Source organism: Neofelis nebulosa, chromosome 4 (assembly GCF_028018385.1).
Source record: "Neofelis nebulosa isolate mNeoNeb1 chromosome 4, mNeoNeb1.pri, whole genome shotgun sequence".
Lineage (NCBI taxonomy): Eukaryota > Metazoa > Chordata > Mammalia > Carnivora > Felidae > Neofelis > Neofelis nebulosa.
In genome coordinates, this window is record NC_080785.1 from 96,828,307 (window position 1) to 96,847,869 (window position 19,563).

At 45.1% G+C, this 19,563-nt stretch overlaps 1 long non-coding RNA gene across 1 annotated transcript; it reads left to right on the forward strand.

Annotated features, from left to right (window-relative positions):
* Nucleotides 1-373: 373 nt before the first annotated feature.
* Nucleotides 374-2,240, forward strand: LOC131508430 (uncharacterized). Its single transcript, XR_009260009.1, has 3 exons — nucleotides 374-625; nucleotides 1,484-1,635; nucleotides 1,851-2,240. It is a non-coding gene; the product is annotated as an uncharacterized LOC131508430 (long non-coding RNA).
* Nucleotides 2,241-19,563: the final 17,323 nt, after the last annotated feature.

A 19,563-nucleotide genomic window follows, 5' to 3' on the forward strand; every position in this document is an offset into this window, starting at 1 on the left:
TTTCAACATGACCTTCTGTGACCATCTCTGACAGCTGCTTCAAGCCCTCCCTCGGCTCCCTGTGCTGTCCCAAGAAGGTCCTCCTGGTCTGACCCTGGATACCTCGGTCCTGATTGCTTTGCCTTGTTTTGCACCCTGGATTTCAGACATTCCGAACATTGAAAGTTTTCAAAAGGCCGGTATCCTTCCCCCACGTCCCTTCCTTTGGAACACGTGCACAACAGTTTGCATTCTGATCTCCACCTTTCTTCACTACTCTGAGAACAGCCTTCTTAATCCCTCAATGGATTGGATGCCCTGCCATGGGTGTGCCCTGCTGTGTCATCATTTACTTCCCTTATAACAGCACTCCTCTCTCTGTGTTGTACTCACCTGCTCTTGTTTTTCCCTCCCTCTGCTGGCATGTAAGTTCCATCAGAGTGGAAGTCAGCCTCACGCCATCACACCCATAGGGTGGGGCTTTGTGCCTGACACTGAGTGCAGTCTCAATGAATGGATGGTTGGATGGATGGACTTAAAACAAGACACAAGAAGCTTGAGGTGCACATTAAAAGCTGGGGAACCATGTGAAGAGAGAAGGTGCGTAGCATCACTGCTACTCACACCGCACTGCAAGGACAAGCAGGTACGTACAACAAAAGAATTGTCTTCCCCAGATAAGCCATCTCTAGGCCTAGTTACTCACTGCTGATTATCTACCCAGTATCCAAATGTCTCTTCTTCTTTACTAATAGTATCCCAATTTTGTCCAAGGAGACAATGCTCTAAATTTTTAAAATGCAAGTCACAATTATCATAACCTCTTGCGATTGGGGGTGGTCATCTCAGATATCTTACCAGTGAGAAGCAGAGGGTTCTGGGTTTGCAGGGAACTTCTGGCTTTCCTGATAGAAGTGGTGCCTTCCCTTCTTGTTGCTTCCGTTTCCCTCCTTTTGCCCAGAATACAGAGGGAAGGTGAGGGTACAACTACCATCAGGACGAGGTTACATTCTATGCAAGGCAGATCAGAAAGATAGAAGGAGCCTTGGACTTTAACAATTTGGTGGAGCCTGCCTTAGATGTCTCAGTGATGTCCGGTGAAGCCACAATAGGCCGCTCTGTGCTCCATGGAGAGTCCACTTTCTAAATGACACAGCCTTCATCTCTAGGCTCCTGCAATGAATCCATTTGAGTGCTGGGGGGGTCAGAGGAGAAGCCCCAGATTTAAGCTCCTGTTTTGTATGGCCATTATGTACAGGGAAAAGGAAACTAGTGGGACCCACACACTTGGTCATTCCACACTCAAATTAGAGGTGGCTCAGGACCATTAGTCCTGCCACCCTGGGGACATCAGGATAACATACATGCTCACAAGTTGTAGGCAATCAGATCCACAAGTATAAACTTGTTCCCCACTCATCGTTCCTGAGGTTGTCTCCCTTTCCAGTATCCCTTCCTCTTTTTACTCGCTTACCATACAAGCTTTCATTTCTGGCCTGTGCAGGATGTGATACGGCCATTTAAACTTCACTATTTCTCTGCTGGCCTTCTGCCAAAGGAGCCATCGATGCCTGGATCTGATAAGCTCACATATTATCCAAACACCTTACATGTGTCCCAGCCTAGATCGATGCTAAGAGTGTCGTCCTAGAATCTGTAAGTCTCTGGGATTCACCAACTTCTCTTTGAGCCCTTGGGACACTAACTACTTCATTTTAGTGACGTGTGTGTGTGCATGTGTGTGTGTGCATGTGTACACACACACGCATAGGGGGTTACCTGGGAAACTTATTGAAAATGCTTATTCTTATTTCCCACTCCAAGAAATTGTGATTCAGTTGGTGGAGCCCAGGAATGTGACTTGTTTACAGGCACCCACATGTTCCAGCTGCAGGTGGCCCCTGCATCAGACTTGGAAAAACCACACTGCCATGGGCCAGAGGCGGTGCTGCCTGAATGAGCTGATCTCCATCTGAGATTCTGAGAACAAGGTTCTGGGGAAGAGAAAACTAGAAGGGGATCCGGAGGCGCCAAGTGAAAAGGGATACGGGAAAAGCAAACTGACATGAAATGATACCAGAACAGGAGGATGAAACTGGCAAAAGACAAAGTCTCCATCTTCACAGAGGTCTGGTCCTGTCAGCGCTGTCCTCGTACCTTACAGTGACAGAATGTTAGCACCAAATTGTCTGTTTAGCTTAACGACTGCATACTTATTATAATAGGTTGTTAAACCAATAAAACTCAAGAGGCATAAGCAATTTAATTACACTACTCATTCTGTTTAAAGCATTTAAATTAGGCTGTGTTGACATGGTCCAACTTCGTACTCAGAATCCGATCATTTGAATTCAGAAGAGTCTATGTGTGAGTGTGTGCAAGGGAGATGGGGTATGGTACGTCTTGATTCATGAAATATCTGTGTGGTCGAGAGAATTCTTATTTTGGAGAAAAACGAGACAGATTTAGAAGGAACACTTCACTACCTCGGGGCCACAGTCTCTTTTTTTCTCGAGTCAAACGAGCGAGCGTGTAGAGCTGAGTCTGAGCCTTGAGAAAACAAGGTTCACAATAGGGCTTTTGGACCCAGGAACACAACCCGAGCTGGAGCTGGAGCTGGAGGGGCCGGAGCCACTCACATATAACCCCACCGAAGCCGAGCTAATGAGGATTAATTGGGCCTTCCTGTGCACCAGGCTGAGGGTAATTGGGTCCCTGGACACGCTGACCTTTTCATTTACTCACCATTTAACACGAGCTCTTGGCTACCGTGTTTGGAGCTTAAACAGTGGTACATTTAAAGCAGCAGCCACATTCTTCTGCACGTTCATCCATCCCACCTTGCTTCATTTCTTTCTTCCTTCCTTCCGTCTGCCCTTCTTTTGGCCTTTGGAGGAAGGCGGAGGGGCCTCCGAGTGGAGCTGTTCTGCCAAGGGAAGACAAGCATTACTTGTTGTCTGGCCTTCTCTCTAGGGGTGAGGAGGGGTATCACTTAATGAGGCCCCAGCCTCAGCAACGGAGCTGAGGACTTGAATAGCGTGACTCTGCTCCCGGTCGGTGGCTCCAGCTGCCCCTCCAAACCCTCTCATCACGGGCTGGCCAGACCCCCTACCTCCCCACCCCGAAGGCTGGCTGATGGGCCGTGAAGCGGGCACTTGTGCAACGGGGGCAGTGACCCTGCCTCTGCACCTCTGTGGCTTTCTCTTTTGCCACTAGCTGCCTGCTGAGCTAACTCAATCTGTTCCTTCAGCCAGTCAGTAGAGGGCTGAAGCACTCAATCAACACGGGCATAGGCTGATTTGCATTTAGCCTGGACCTCTTGTATGGCTGCTGTCATCCTATTGCTAAGATGACAAAGTTCCTAAAATTAGAGTTCTGGCTATTTAGTACTACCAGGTGGCCTCATGGAATCCAAATAAGATGAATAGCAGGTGGATTCATGCTCGCTATTTTATGCTTTCACACAACCACTCACAATGCAACCTGCCTCATTCTACAGCGGAGAGGACTTGACCTCTCCTCCAGGAACCTCCGGGCCCTTCCGTTCTGAAATGACATCCGAAACAGCACGTGTGAGTGCGTGCGCTTGTGCACACACTGGTGTACCTAGAGAGGACCCATGCTTCTCACTTTTATGCTCCAGCCCAGGATATTCACACTTTGTGATGCAATGGCAGATGATTTATAAGAGACACAGATGAATATTTTTAATTTTAATGTCTTAGAAAAAATAATTAACTACTGAGCAAAACAGCAATTTTGTGGCTTCAATTTGAAGCTAGGTTATTTTTAAATAGTTGATTTAAATAACTATATCACTCAAATAATTATGCAGATGGCATGCTGATATATTGAAAATCAGGAAGAATGAGCCTGTCACCATTTGGGAACTCACTCTGGCCACTCAGGCTTCTTTGTGGTCCCACACATTACACTGTACAAGGCCCTGAGCTTTACTTCACAGGACTGCCCCTCCCCCTCCCCCTCCTTTCTCCCCGCCCCCCCCCCCCCCCCCCCAGTGCTCCAGGCCCCAGCCCCATGGAGAGCCCGCCTAACACCGACTCATCTCCTCAACTCAGAAGGGGCCACTTGCTCTCTGAATCTTTTCTGACCTTCAGGAAGAGCAACCCCTCGCCCCTGATGCCCCTTGGTGGCCGCACAGTCTTCTCTCACACTGCCTTCAACAGACAAATGAATGTTTTTGTTGAGTGCCTGTTTCCTCTAAGGTACAATCGGGTCTCCTCCACACAGGAATCCTTGCTGACTTGCCTGTTGCTGGGTTCATTGTAGATGCTCAAAAAAAACGATAACTGAAATGAATGAATGGATGAATGAGTCAACATGAATGAATCAACAGGCTCATATATTCACTTCATCAGGAGAATAATCAAATTAAGGCTCCTTTAAAAAAAAATGTTTGTAACTATCAAACCTCTTGTGACAATTTTTGTTAGAAAATTTTCTACATTAGGAAACATAATATTTAAGAGCATATAATTACAAGATGGACAGACTTGGTTCCTAAATCTGGCTCTGACAAACCAGTTTGATGACCTCAGGGAAGTGGCTTAACTAACCCTGAGTTTTCTTACAGTGAACTGGAGGGAACAGCAATAACCGTTCATACTGGGAATTCTAATAGCCCACATACATACTAACTATAGTACTGGGCACATAGGGAGTGCTTGAAAAAATTATCCACTTGAGTTGGTTTTTCTCAGTATGGACATTCTTGTCTTCATCTCCAGAGGATATCGGATACCATGTAATATGTGCTTAATTATGTAGTGTTTTCAGTGGGAACATCATGTATATAACCTACTTCCCGGTTTGCATTTTGCTGTCTCCTCCACTGATAATCAGGCCACTAGATGTCATTTTTCCTACAACCATACCTGCCTCTGACCCCTCCCCCCAACATTTCTTTACTCCTGTGAATACCTTTCTGTTAGTTTATATTTTCCTCTGTAAACACAGACCCCTGACATGGTTTCACAGAGAAAATGAGGCCAAGGCTAAGGGTTGGGATTGTTCCCTGTGTCCCTAGTGATCTTCAAATTAGTCTGCATCATCTCTTATCTCTCCAAGGATGACTTCTTCACCACTCCCTCTGGGATTCTGTTCCTTCCCAAACTTTCTGCCTCTACCTTATCCTAGAACCTTTTCTTTTCCACTGACACCCTGCCTTCTGCAAGCAAACATTCTTAAAAATCCTCCATCCTGAAATGGACCAACAAATCAAGCAAAACAATCCTTATTTTGTCCCTTAAAAGCTCAGGACTTAACTCTTGCCTGAATTCATAGTCAGCTTTCCTGACCATTTTTGCTTGCTTATCCTTACCTTTCTTCTTGCCAAGGTCTCCTCCGTCTTCCCACCTCAGGACTAAAAGTCCTGTCTCTAAGGTCTTTGAAAACCTTCCAACCATCAAATCGAATGACCGTTGCCCTGTGTAAGGTTTTGGAAGCATTTATGGCATTTGCCAACCCTGTTCATTCCTTAAAACTCTCCTTTCTCTTGGTTTCCATGGTTTTACCTCTCTTTCTGCTGCTTCAGCCACATTCTCCATTTCTCCTGTGCATCTTCTGACTCTTTCCATTATCCTAGGATCCTATCTGTAGGTGCTTTTCTCACCACACACCTGTCCAGGCCAATCTCACTAACTCTCACACATACCTCAACTCTCACCAACCTCCCTGTGCTCCCAAATCTTTCTCCAAACTCTCTTTGAATCCCAGACCCTTATTTCCAGCTAATCTACCCCCCATGTACTGCATGACATATGAAGAGCAAAACTCATTACCTTCCCCCCCGACCCAAACCTGCCTGTCTCAAGTTAGAGCACACCTTGATTATAACTCACAGACTGTGAGTTAGATGCCTGACCAAACCATGGTTCACTGAGGTAAAATCATGGACAAGTAACTCTGTCTCTTGTTGCCTCAGTTTCCTTAAACTTGTAAAATGGGAAGACTAATTCTGGAAGACCTGAAACCCACTTGTATGTGAGTAGATGAACCAAGATAATGTGTGTAAAACCTGAAACACAAAGGAAGCCCCCTCTCTCTGGATTGCCTTATTCACCTTGTCAACCAGGAACTTTGTCATTCTCTAGTCTCTCCCGACACTCTGAGGCAGAACCACTTCCCCCTGAGTAGACACTCCTGTCCTTGAAGCACGGATGACGTACTTCCATAGATCTCTGTTTGCATGCTGTCTTTCTACTTTGTGAGCTCCTGAGTTCATACTGGGTCTCTGAATTCTTGCATCAGGCATTCAATGAACCAGGCACACTTAGGCATTCAACTTATTTGGTGAACTGCATTAAATTGAACACATTTTTAAAATATCATAGAATAAACAATTTTCAATAAGATTCTAGAAAGAAAATAGCAAAGTCTGTGACCTTTGACGCTTTTTGCTCCAAAGTGCTGAGTTCCAAAAAATTGAAGTTTACTGACCGAGGAACAATGCAAATTTCTTAAGTAACCTGGGTAAGTTCACTAATGAAAAGGGCTATTTCAACCTCACTCCCAGGAAGTCTTCTGGAGTCAGCTTTGGTGCTCTTAGCAAATCTTTGTTCAGGCTTTCCCATCCAACATGCAAAGTGTGGAAATGCCTTAGCTATCAGTTCATTGCCGGGTATGCATTTTTTTTTTTTTTTTTTTTTGGAAAGGTAGGTCAGAGTTTCCCTCCAACTTTTCTTGAGAAAAGCTGAAAAAATGGAAACTTCTTAAGTAATTGATTTAGCTTTCCTGAAGCTCCTGATTCTTGGCAGGTCAGATATTGGAAACTGCAATAAGATTCCTTTTTCTGCTGTGTTTTCAACATTTGGTTCTTAATCCATATAAAAGTGCAGTTGCTATGAGAGAATGTTGTTGGGTCACTCAGAACACAGGAAAGGCAAAGAATGATCTTATAACACATACACACCCTGCAAGTGGGGGAGGGGGCGGATGGCTCTTCTTATCTTTCTTGTATTTTTCTTCCCGAGAAAGCCTTGAATGGGGATGGGGAAAGGGTGTGAGAAGACCTTGTCAAGCAGACAGGTCAGGTCACCAGAATGTCTGCCCACTTGTCGCTGGGACAGGAAGAAGGGGGGGCGCCCCTCCTCCCTTCTCCCACTTCTCTTGGTTCTGGGTACAAGCAGAGGGTTGCTGCAGAGCTGTGGGGGGGGGGGCGACTCTTTTGAGACTTCCCACTGATGCCTTCTGCGTGAGGGCATTTCCCTTATTCCCTCCTCACCTCCGCCATTCTACGGGCAGCAAACCAAGGCCCTGAGAAGTGAATCCTCAAAAGTGGTGCCCTGGGTGAAAGCCTAAGTGAAGCGTCTCATCTCTGACCTTTCAGGGTACACCCCTCAGGCCTGTTCCTATCCGTATGTGGGATACACGCTGCTGTAAACAGACCAAGTAGCCATAGTTGACTCACTAGCAATGCACCCGACTCTTCTGTGACCAATGCAGGTTTCAGAAAGGGGAGGGAACGAATTGCCTCCTGGCAGCGGAGAAGCGGTGTGCCGGAAGACTGCTTTATGAGCCCAGACTGACATCCCCGCATGCTGGGTCTCTCCACAGAAGGAGAACAGATTAGTCAAAAAACGCCTGACCTCTGCCTCCGGACCTCATAGCTCCCATGAAGGAGAGCACACGAGGCCCTCTCTTTCTTCTCTTTAGTCTCAGCGTGAGCAAACTGAAGACGGTCACGTTTGCCTCACTGTGTGGTTCTCAGAGTTAACCGAGATGGTCCATGTGGCACGCGTAAAGTGGAGCCTGCTGAAGAGGAAGTTCTCCATCGCTCCTAATTATTGCTTACTTTCTTTTCTGTATGTTTTATTATTTTGTGTTTCCTCTACCATTTCACCAACTTCCCGGTTGGCCACGCTTGCGCCACTAGAGACCCCTTTTCTAATTCGCAGTCCCCTATAACCCCCCATTCTATCCAAGTGGAGGCTTCGTGAGGCTGCCTCTCTAACAAGTGTTGGCCACCGAAAGCCAGTCTCTCAGAATCCCTTGTGTGAGAGACACCAAGCCCTGAGGAGCTGGCACTTGTGAAACAGTCTCAAGGCAGGAAAAGAAGGGAGTCCAGTGTGTGTGTGTGTGTGTGTGTGTGTGCGCGCGCGCGCGCGCACACACACACACACACACACACACACACACAAGCAAATCTGTGTGCATACATGTCTAGGGTTTGTTAAGGATTGAGGTGGGAGGCGTTGGGGGTTTGGATGGGGAGGGTTAATTTAAAACCCAAGGATTTCTTGGAAGGAGAGGCCACTGTGGTGACGATCAGGGAATATTTGAGAAGGAGAGAGCTCCAGGGCGTGGGTAGAGTCATGGAGAGGAGCAGGGGGAATGAAGACTTCCTCCCCTGCTCCCCACTGTTTGCTCAGACTACCCAAGGAAGGCTGCTGGGGCCTCAGGACAATCCGGAGTTAGCAATGGGGTGCTGAGAAAGTCTCTGCAGTCACTCACCACCTGGGTTTCTATTACTCTCATCACTTGTATTCTTGTCTTTTTGCTCACGTTTTCTTGGCTTTGGCATGATGACTGGTCTCTAGACTCCCATGGACCTCTCGCCACTCTCTTCCAATGTGCTAACAATATTGTCTTTTCTCATATTTCTTATTGGTTGTGTTTTTTTTTCAAGAAAGGAAGAAAAAGAAAGTTTTCCATATCCACTCCACATATCCAGCCACAGAGCCTTGGATTAAAAGAGGTATTTCCTGCGGAATTTGGTGTTTCTGTTCTGCCAGGCTCTAATCCTCTGCCACTAAAATAAAAACTGGAGAGGAAGCTCCCTTTTCTGAGTGGTCTCAACCTCTGTGGTGCTTCTAGAAATCTCCCTCTGTTTACTGCCCCACTGCTCTCAGGCTCCTGATTTCAAGGCTGTGAATACCACACAACTTGCAATCAGAGCACCTCATCTAACCAACAGATGTGGCCAGGGTCCTGGGTGGCTAGGGGAGTAGGAAGAAGACAGGAGACAAAGTAGGACTAATTCTAAGTCAGCTGACTCACTTTATGAAGGAGCAGGCAGACATTTTTAATTAAAAAATTTTTTTAATGTTTTTATTTATTTTTGAGAGAGAGAGAGAGAAAGAGAGAACTAGTGAGGGAGAGGCAGAGAGAGAGGGAGACACAGAATCTGAAGTAGGCTCTAGGCTCTGAGCAGTCAGCACAGAGACCGATGTGGGGCTCGAACTCATGAACTGCGAGATCATGACCTGCGCCGAAGTCGGATGCTTAACGATCTGGCGCCCTTTTAACGCCCTTTTAACCACCAGGCACCCCTTTAAATTCTTATAAAAAGTAGTGCTCTTAAACTGGAAGACTGTTCTGGCATCTATATAGATTATTCCTAGGCAAGCCAGGTTTGTGGGTTTAGGAACTCTATTCCATCTCTGAACTTCAACAGTGTTCTTTATTATTATGATTTTGAAGCTTCCCTTCAAAATAGGCATTTTGATAGCTAAAGCAGTCTTGAAGACAAACAGAATTAGAAGTCTCATTCTTCCTGACTTCAAATTTTATTAAAAACCTACAGCAATCAAAATAGCATGGTACTGGCATAAAGACAGACATATAGGGCCGATGGAAAAGAGCTTAGAAATAAACGCTTGCATAAATGGTTAAATGATTTTTGCCACGATCATCCAATAGTAAAGACAGTCTTTTCAACAACTGGTGCTGGGAAAACTGGATAGGCACAAAGAAAAGAACTGAAGTGGGCCCCTACCTACCACTGTATACAAAAATTAACTGAAAATGGATTAAAGACCTAAACATAAGACCTAAAACCATGAAACTCTTGGGAGAAAACACAGGGAAAAAGCTTTGTGACACTGGATTTGACCATTATTTCTTGGATATGACATGAGAAGCACAAGCAGTAAAGTAAAAAATTAAATATATTGGACTACATCAAAATTAAAAACTGTGCATTAAGGGACACAACCAACAGAGTGAAAAGGCAATCTGTGGAATGGGAGGAAATATTTGCAAATCATATATCTGATAAGGGGTTAATAGCTGGAATATATAAAGAACTCTTACAACTAAACAACAACAAAAATAAATTGATTTAAAAATAGGCAAAGGATTTGAACACACATTTCTCCAAAGAAGATATACAACAAGCCTATGAAAAAGATGCTCAACACTGCTAATGATCAGGGAAATGCAAATCGAATCCACAATGAGATACCAGTTCATACCCGTTAGAATGGCTACTACCACAAAACCAAGAAATAAGTATTGGCAAATTAAATAAATAAATAAATAAATAAATAAATAAATAAATAGTGGTGCTATTAGTGGCAAGGATGTGGAGAAATTGGAAGTTTGTGTACTGGTGGTGAGAATGTGAAATGGTACAGCCTCTATGGAAAATATCAATGCTAGTTGTTAAATTAAAACTAGAATTATCATGTGATCCAACTTTCCAGTTCTGTAGATATAGATACAGACATAGACATAGACATAGACATAGACATAGACATAGACATAGACATAGACATAGACATAGATATATATCCAGGAGAATTTAGAGCAGGGTCTCAAAGAGATACCTGCAAACTCATGTTCATAGCAGCATTATTAACAATAGCCAAAAGATGGAAGTAATCCAAGTGTCCATTGATAGGTGAATGGATAAACAAATGTGATATATACATACAATGGAATATTATTTAGCCTTAAAAAGGAGGGAAACTGTGACAAATGCTACAGCATGGATGAACCTTGAGGACATTATGCTAAGTGAAATAAGCCAGTCACAAAAAGATAAATACTGCGTGATTCCACTTGTATGAATGATCTAGAGTAGTCAGATTCATAGAAATAGAGAGGTTACCAGGGGCTGGGGGAGGGAGAATGGGGACTTGTTGTTTAATGGGTATAGAGTTCTAGTTTGCAAGACGAACAGGTTCTGGAGGTAGGCTACCCAATAATGTGAATGCCCTTAACAATACTCAACTGTAAGCTTAAGCATTGTTAAGATGGCAAATTCTACGTTAGATGCATTTTATCATAAAAAACCATTCAGCCAACAAACAAACCACAGGTATTTTGCTGAAATCAATGGTTGGGCCTCAAGCAGGCCCAGAACTGAATCCTGTCATATCACCAACGTTGGTTAAGCCTCTATGTCCTCATCTGTTAATGTACGGGGTACATTTACTCACAGGATTGCTATGAGTATTGAATGAGATATCATTATTTGTAAAGCCTATTACATAGGCTTTACACATAGCACAAAGCCTATTACATAGAAGGCACTCAAGAAGTGTTGGTTCCCTTTACCTAATATTCATGAGAGCATGTCAGTGAGGGCCCATGGATTGCAAAGGAAATGAGGTCTACACAGAAGGTCTCTTTTCAAGAAGCAGCTATGTGCATCTTGTGGGCTCTCTGTCTCTAGACAGAAGAGCTTGGTGTGCCGTTCACTGCAGATTCGACAGGCCAGTGATGTGTGGAAGCTGTGTTTCCAATGCTTCCAGAGGGCTTTCCCAACTGATGTGGCTCCTTATCTGTGCTGCCAGGAACACAGAAATCCTCCCACACAGATTTACTTATTTACACTAGAAGTCCAAGTTGGGTAAGGGGCACAGAATTATTTACATGTACAGCCCACATACTGCCTTTTCTTTCCATAGCTTGTGTTTCCCCATTCCCCACAGAAGTTCTTGGGCTTTTGCTGGAATCCTGGTGGTTTCTCAGAAAAGCTCAGCTTCTTTTCTAAACCTCCTCTTGGCAATCTCAGAATCTTTGGGTGACACGGTTGGGTTAGGGTTTTCTGTCCCTGAACTTTGATGTTAAAACATTTAAAAGGACACATTAAAGTTTGAGGAATGTATTTGCCCTGTCACCAGTGCCATCTTGTTCATACTGGTTGGATATCAAATTAAATGATGTCTCCTGCCAAAGGGTCAGTCAGAGCTGTCCTGGAGTGCTCAGGGTGGCACTCCTATGAAATGAGGTAGGCATGGTTGAGGGGAGAGAAGAAGAAGAAAAAGATGAAAAAGAACTTGAATTCTCTGGTATTCATGGGCCACAGGCCTTTCAGCTATATATAAAAATATTGGCTATATTTCATTAGCCAAGAAATTCTCAGATTTCCACAGTCACCTCACCAATGAGAGAGGTATGATTTCAAAAGTATTATGAACCCTTCCTTCCTCTAAATCTCTTTACCCTTCATGCCCTAACGTGTCTGCAATAATTTCTACCTTTGGATTTTTCTCATTTATATTAAGCAATAGGTAATAAACTAATGGGTTATCTAAAATTTTTCTCTGGATGGGTTTATCAGCTTCCCATCTCTGAGACCGAGCTCCTTGAGAGGCCCCTGGCAGGAAGAAGTGAAGGCTTAGAGTGGGTGTGTTAAGTGAAATAGCAGACAAAGGCAGTATGGCCCAGCACCGGGGTCCACAGAGCATTCCTGGACCAGGAACATCACCCGAGGAGGCAAATTCTGGGGTTCTCCCAAGACCTTCTGAATCAGAAACTTGGGGGTGGGTCCAGTGCTCTAAGAAGCCTCCAGGTGATCCTAAGGCATCTGTAAGGTTAGAAACACTTCTTTACTATTCATAAATCCCCAATTTCTGTGTGCCAAGTACACACTGTCCTCCTGGCTTTATGTTAGATGCTTGTATATTTTATCTACTAATTAAAGCAATCCTTTGAGGTTGCAAAACCTAGCCGTAAACTCTTCCTTCCCTGAGATGGAGGGATAGTCCCGTGCTGAGTCGGGTTCGAACTTCTCTCACAGAGCCAAGGAGAAGTAATGAATGAGTTATTCTCACAACCTCTGTGCCCTAAAAATGTCACTTATTTTCCTCAAGGCCCCAAGGTATGAAAATATGAGCATATTGTCTGCTCAACCCTTGTTCTACTGATGGGCACCACATTTGATTAAGAGAAGAGTTGGTTAATTAATACCTGGGATACACTTAGCATAGTGCATACTATGGACATACTAAACCCTTCCCTGTAATTCTTACTCCTCTTCCCCCAATTTTTATTCCTAGGCCTTTTTTCTCCAACCTACTTCTTCCTCACTAAAATGTTATTTCTCTGTACCACTTCCTTCATGTGTAAATGTTACCCATTTTTTTTTTTCAAGTTCAGCTCCTCTAGAGTTTTCCTAAATGCTCTCTTTGGAAGGTTCTCGTCCTTCCCTCTCTATTCCCACAGCCTTTTATCCTCACAATTCCCCAAACCTCACGGTACCCTCAGAGAGTCCAGTACCTGACAGACGACCTAAATCACTTGTTAAAGGTGGAAACAAACACCACACGGAAAAAAATCATAGGCATTCTAGAAATATGTTTCTCTTACTATTGTCACCATATGAGATGTGACCAATATGCAGATGTTCTTAACTATCTTCTATTCTTTCTCCAAGTATATTCAGAGACATTTTATGGAGAAAATATCCCCGTCGCTGACACATTATAGGTATTTGTCTATTTTTCTCTTCACTGTCAAGTTTCTCTTCAAATGAGTCTACAAATGCAAATGATAAATGGGTTCCATCTTGTGCTCCAGTCAATCAGTCCAGTTTGGAGGCTATAAGTCCCGTGTCATCTCAACTCTACTAGACAGAATTCTGTGGTCATGTCTGATGTCTGCCATTGACAAGGGCTCTAGGAGCCCAACTCCATATGCTGTGGGTCTGCCTCATCCTTGTCTGCAGCTGCCTCAACTTGATTTAATGTTTCTTTACCTCTTTCCTCTCTTTAATTACTCATTATCATTAATTTATTCATAAGATCCCCAGCGGGAATACAGTGGGTGCCTATCCTATGTGCCAGAAGTTTTCTTACTGCTGGGGTAAGAAATTAGAGGCAGAACAAACCCCGTGAATAAAGGCAGGGACATGAAAACTTCAAAGGGCTCCCATTGCCTGCTGTGCTTTGCCCACTTCTGTGCCTGGAAATACCTGTTCATCCAGTCTCAGAAGCCTTCCTGATGCCTGCAGGTGGCACTGACCACCTACACTATGTCACTGCACCATGCCTCATGAGCTCAGATCAAGGTGCCACATAATTGCGTATATTTGCTCACCAGTCTTTCTGTTACCACACAGCCAGACCATCAGTGAGAAGTATCATGTCTGATCCCTGGGCCTCCCTGTGTCCAGCAGATTGTGCACTTGAGTATTTTAGAATGAATGGATGGATGGTTGGATATATGAGATATGAGAAAGTGAATCTAATAAGTTTGGGCTAATGAGGGATAATGTATCACCTCTATAGGTTTCTGACGTGATCCCACCATTTTACTTGAAAACAATAGAGCTGAAGAATTGTGACTTGGGGACAATGTGTGATTCTCATTTACCAAAGATTTGCTAAACCTACCTGATTTCAACAATTGACATTCCGGGGGTTATCACAGGAAGGTGAGAGGATAGGAAAGTCATTTCAGCCAAATTTTTAGCCAACTCAGGAGTGGCCCGGTGCATAGACACATATCATGAGTGCATGGCCTTCTTCTGGAAGTTGGAGGGAAATGGTACTGTTGGAAGTAGGATTTGATTTCAAGTAGCAGCTGAGCCTCAGTGATGGCCCCTGGCTCTCCGTGCTGGGAGAGAGTTTAATGGCTTACAAGAGAGCAATGGGCCCAGAGAGTGAGTCATTTCCTCCTTCTGGCTCTCTGTGGGGTTGGCCTGCAAGATTCTGATTTGGAATGGATTTGGAGTGACCCCTGATGTGTTCTTACCCCCCACCAAGTCGCCTTAGAAAATATCTTTGTGCCTAACCGGACATGAGTTAAACTAAAAAATGAGTCTGTGTTAGCCAGTAACGTAGGTCATCAAGCTAAGGGGCGGGGGTGCAGCTGGTGAATGATGTTTGTGTTGTCTCACCAAAAGTGCCTCTTGGGGAGGGGAGAAATGTTAGGAAGGACATCCTACTAAGAGGGGCAATCTCAGTCCTCGGCCAAAGTTTCTTACAACAGCTACTGAATGAGACTGCATCACTGATGAATTCACTACTGGGACTCATGGGAAACATGGAACTTTGCAGGAGAGCAGGACACACACACACACACACACACACACACACACACACACACACTCACATGCACGGACACCCCAGGGTGGGTGAATTTTGTAAAGGGATTCTTTCACTGTCAGCACCTGACAAGTGCTGAACCTGAAGATTAGCAGGGTCAGCATGGCAGGGGGTGGGGGGTGGGGGGGTGGGGGGTGGGGGTGTGGGTGAGGGGAGGGGAATGGATTAAAAGCACCTGCCCGCAAACACATTTCCTTGGTGACAACAGGCCTCGGTGACAATGCACAGGCTTCCTAATCAGCTGAGCGTATCTGTGGGCTAGGCACGGAGTACACTGGGGAGAAAGAGCCAGAGGAAGAGAGGGAGCCAGCTCGAGTTTGCTAAAAGAGAGATTAAATTTCAACCCCTGGAGGAAAACAAAGAGTGAAAACGAAAAATGGAAAATGCTAAACCCCAGGTTTATTTTTGGTGCTAATTTTGTTTTCTTAAGAATGCGTCCCGGTTTTTTGAACACTTGCAGAATGGCAAGCACACACGTTTCAGTCAGGACTGCCGGACGCTGCCTGGGGCAGCGGGCATCTCCCTGACTTTTCTTTATGGACAGAGTGGTGACGGGGAGAAGCAAGCCTGCCCCTCCACATTCTGTCTGACCCGGCACACAGCTGCGTGTTCTCATCCCTGAGAACCGGACGGGTTTCCTGAGCCCTGGGCTGATGTTCCGTAGCATCCCTGGTGCAGCTGTGATGTTAACAGGGGGAGCCGACTTGAACCTCTCTAATCCTTACTCCAGACACCCTGAACTCCCGAGACTGGTGTGCATGTGTGCATGTGTGCATGCGTGTTTAAGGGTTTTTCAGCTGTGCTTCTGAGAAAGTGGCTGCATCCAAAGTTTAAAAAAAGAAAAGGGTGGTGGGGGACGGGGGGGAAGCAGGGAGGAGGTTAGTGACACAATTGCGTGATTCTGACCATGAGGTATTTCTGTAGCTTTAACATTTGCAACAGCAAAAATAATGTTATTATCCTGTGCTCACCTACTTGTGTCTTTCAATTCCTGTTTCTTTTCTGCGGCTGAGTGACAGGTTCCATGCCCCCTTTTCTGCTCTGAACCATGTTAGAATTAACCCGGAATTGAAAGTATGAGAAGCATCAGCCGGCGGAGAAGCGGGGAGAGGGTCTTGGAAAACAATTGCAGCTAGTCGTAGAATTGCACAACCAACTTCAGATTTTTTTTTTCCTAGAGACTTATATTTTGGGAAGGAGCTGTTTTATGAATGGATATAGGCCTGACACACAAAACGCGTGGGATCCGTCTGAGGGCCTCGTCTGGGTCAGCTGCGACATCTGGCTCTTATGAATCTGGTGCATTGTGACTCACGGATACACAAATAGTAATCCTTGATAGCGACCACTTGTGACTGCTGACAAACAGTATCAAACGCCAGGGGACCGCTGTGGCCACCTCGGCTGAGCTGCTCAGGCCACCGCTATTCCTGCTGCCGTCAGGGAGGAGTCAGTGGACTCTAGGGATTCTGGTGCCCCCCCTCCCCCGCTAGGGCCCCAGGTGACCTCTGCCACCATGTGCAGCCTGGCAGATCCCAAGCTCCCCTCTCAGAAGAGACCGGTTCAAGGTATGTGACTCCGATGGCAGATGGCCTAGATTTGAAGTCACACCTCAGCTGAGAACGTGACAAATTTTTTAACTTCTCTCAGTTTCTTCATCTATCAAGCAAACAAAAAAAATAAAACCTAGTTAAAATAGCTAACATTTATGCAAACTTCCTATGGGCCAGGCACTGTTCTAAGCACAATATAGGCATTATTTCAGGTGAAAATTTCTAAAATAGGATGTGGTTGGTATATTTCCCATGGAAGGGGCTAGACATAGGTGCATTGGTGTAAGTGTGGCAGCTAGAAATCCCAGCATGCTTTCCTCAGACTGCACAGCAGTGACTCTCAACGGGGCCGATTCTGCTTCCCAGGGGATGTTTGGCAATGTCTGGAAACCTTTTTGGTTGTCATGGCTCGGGTAGGTAGGGGAGGGACACTACCGGTATTTACAGGGCTAAGGGAGATAGGGATGCTGTTTAACATACTACAGTGCACAGGACAGTCCCCATCCAGTCCCCAGGAGTTATCCAGCCTCAAAATACCAATAGTGTTCAGGTTGAGAAACTGTGCCCAGTTACCGCACCAACTCACCAGATCATACCTACTGGCAGAGGTTTAGGGAAGATAAAATGGGATGACGCCTATTAAGCACTAAGCACATTGTCTGGCACATAGTAAGGGCTCAATAAATTCAAGGTGCCATCACTGTAGTTTTTCATTCACAACCTCTTTTCTGTTATGACCAACGTCTTCAAGGACATGTGGACCTTGGAGTCATGTCCCTCTGCCTGAAGGGTCTGTGAGGTACAGTTTTTTTTTTTTTTAAAGACAGATTTCCTTTTACTTCCTAGTGCTCACTGATGTTGTTCTTCCACCAAATGCTTTCGGTTGTCAGATCTTCAAGGGGACATCTGCCGGGCCTCACCTGGGACCCACAGCCTGAAGCTTTGTTGGAGACATGGTGCTCATCAACGCTTCAGAAAATCATGTAGGTGGACTGGGTTGATCCTCCCTAGCAATGGAGAATTAGCAGGTTCATCTAAGAGTGGGCAACGCCAACTGTCCAAGGGATGAGGAAGCTGTTTTCATAAATGAAGGATGCCTATGTCTACCTGTTGCATGTCTAGCCCCTATTTATTTCTGGGATATCTTTAAAGTTCTCTTCTTCCCTGGAAGTTAGGAAGTGGAGCATATCAGGAGACAGTGAAGGATCAGCAAGTGCTATATAGTAAAAGGTAACCTGGGAGGAAACAACAACTTGGCTTTTCTTTTTACCTCCTCCCGGTCCTCCAGGAGAGCAATTTCAAGCCCCAAGTGCATGTTGCTCATTGCTGAGAGCTGCCTGAGAACCTGTGGCGGAAATCCTCACTGCTCTGTAGGCAGCCATCAGTGAGGCCAGCTGATGCTAGTCCCAGATTCCTCTGAGCCACCCCATCAGCTGCTCCACTGTGTCAAGTTGGGACAGCTGCAGGCCAACATACAGGGGCAAGCAGGTAACAACAACCACAAGTCCACAACTACCGTACATTTCGTGAATGTTTCCCATGTGCTTGGCGCTGTTCTAGCCACAGAACATGTAATAACCAATTTAATTTTCATAACCACCCAACAGGAGAGGTTCCGGTTTTATTACCATTTTAGATATAGGGAAACCAAGGCACAGAGAGGCTAAGCAATCTGCCCCCAGCACAAAGATAGAAGGTGGCAGAGCTAAAAAGTTAACCCAGAGGCCACATTCTTGACCATTATGATGAGCTGCCTCTACCTAAAAGAAGTCAGATGTCATCTAGTCGAGGCGGGCAAAGGTTCCAAAGCCCAGCAAATCAAGGAGGTCAAGGACAACATTAACAACTGAGGCACGTAACTCACCTGTATTCTTTATGAGCTTTATATATTTTGCAGAAATGGCAGAAATTGGTGAGGGAGTACACACGGTTATGGGTGAAAGAGCCTTACATACGTGTAATATCAGATGTGAGGAGGACCAACCAGAGAGCTGTCACCCTGATCAGGATATAAGGGATGGAATCTGGGGTTACAGAGATCAACAGAGAAGTGTTGATCTATAGCTGTGAATGACATCTAACCTTAGCGAGGTACTCGCAAATGCACCTTCCGTGAAACACTCAACACCTATTTTCTAAGTGCCTGCTGTGTGCCACACAGAACCTGTCAATGCACATGGGTACATCAAAGGAGGAACTCAGCACATAATCTGAATTTAAAAGTTAGCTTGTTCAGAGAGATGTTCTTAAATACAGAATTGCTCACAAATTTGGTCCACTTTTTAGTCTACGTTTTAGAGCATCAAGCATTGGACACACTGTAGAGACTGAGTTGGAGAAACTGAAAGTTGAATCAATATCCCTGAAAAATCCCTGCAACACAGGTAAAGTCCTGGAATTCTGGCCATCTCTGCATATAACGTGCAATTAAACTTCTAATGTCTGCTGAACTGTAATTAAGGGACACTCAATCATTTGATTGCATCATCTGTCAAGTGAAAATGCTGGTATTGGTCATTGACCAACCTGCTGCCCACTGGACAGGAAAGGTTGGTGAGGGAGCTTTATAAATGCATTGATGTTCTTAGGATTACCATGTTTATACATCCATCAATGTGTATTGATCCTTAAAATTCCTCCCTTTTTATGTTGAAAAGATTCTGAGTCCCTTCAAGTTCTTGGGGCACACACGCCAGGCCATGTGCATTGTGCTTCAGAGGATAATGAGACTAGACTAGGGTCCTGCTCTGTACTCTGTGCATTTCCTAGGAGTGCTCATGGATTTGCCCTGCACAACTTCACAAGCTTTTCTCACCCCTTTTGTAACCAAAGGTCATGCGGTTGCAGAACAAATACCTGGATTAATGTGATGATCTGTGTGGTTCACTTACCGCCACTTCTGCCTCACAGCCTTCCATCAACTCCCAAAGCCTCCATGGCTGCCTCCCCGCCCC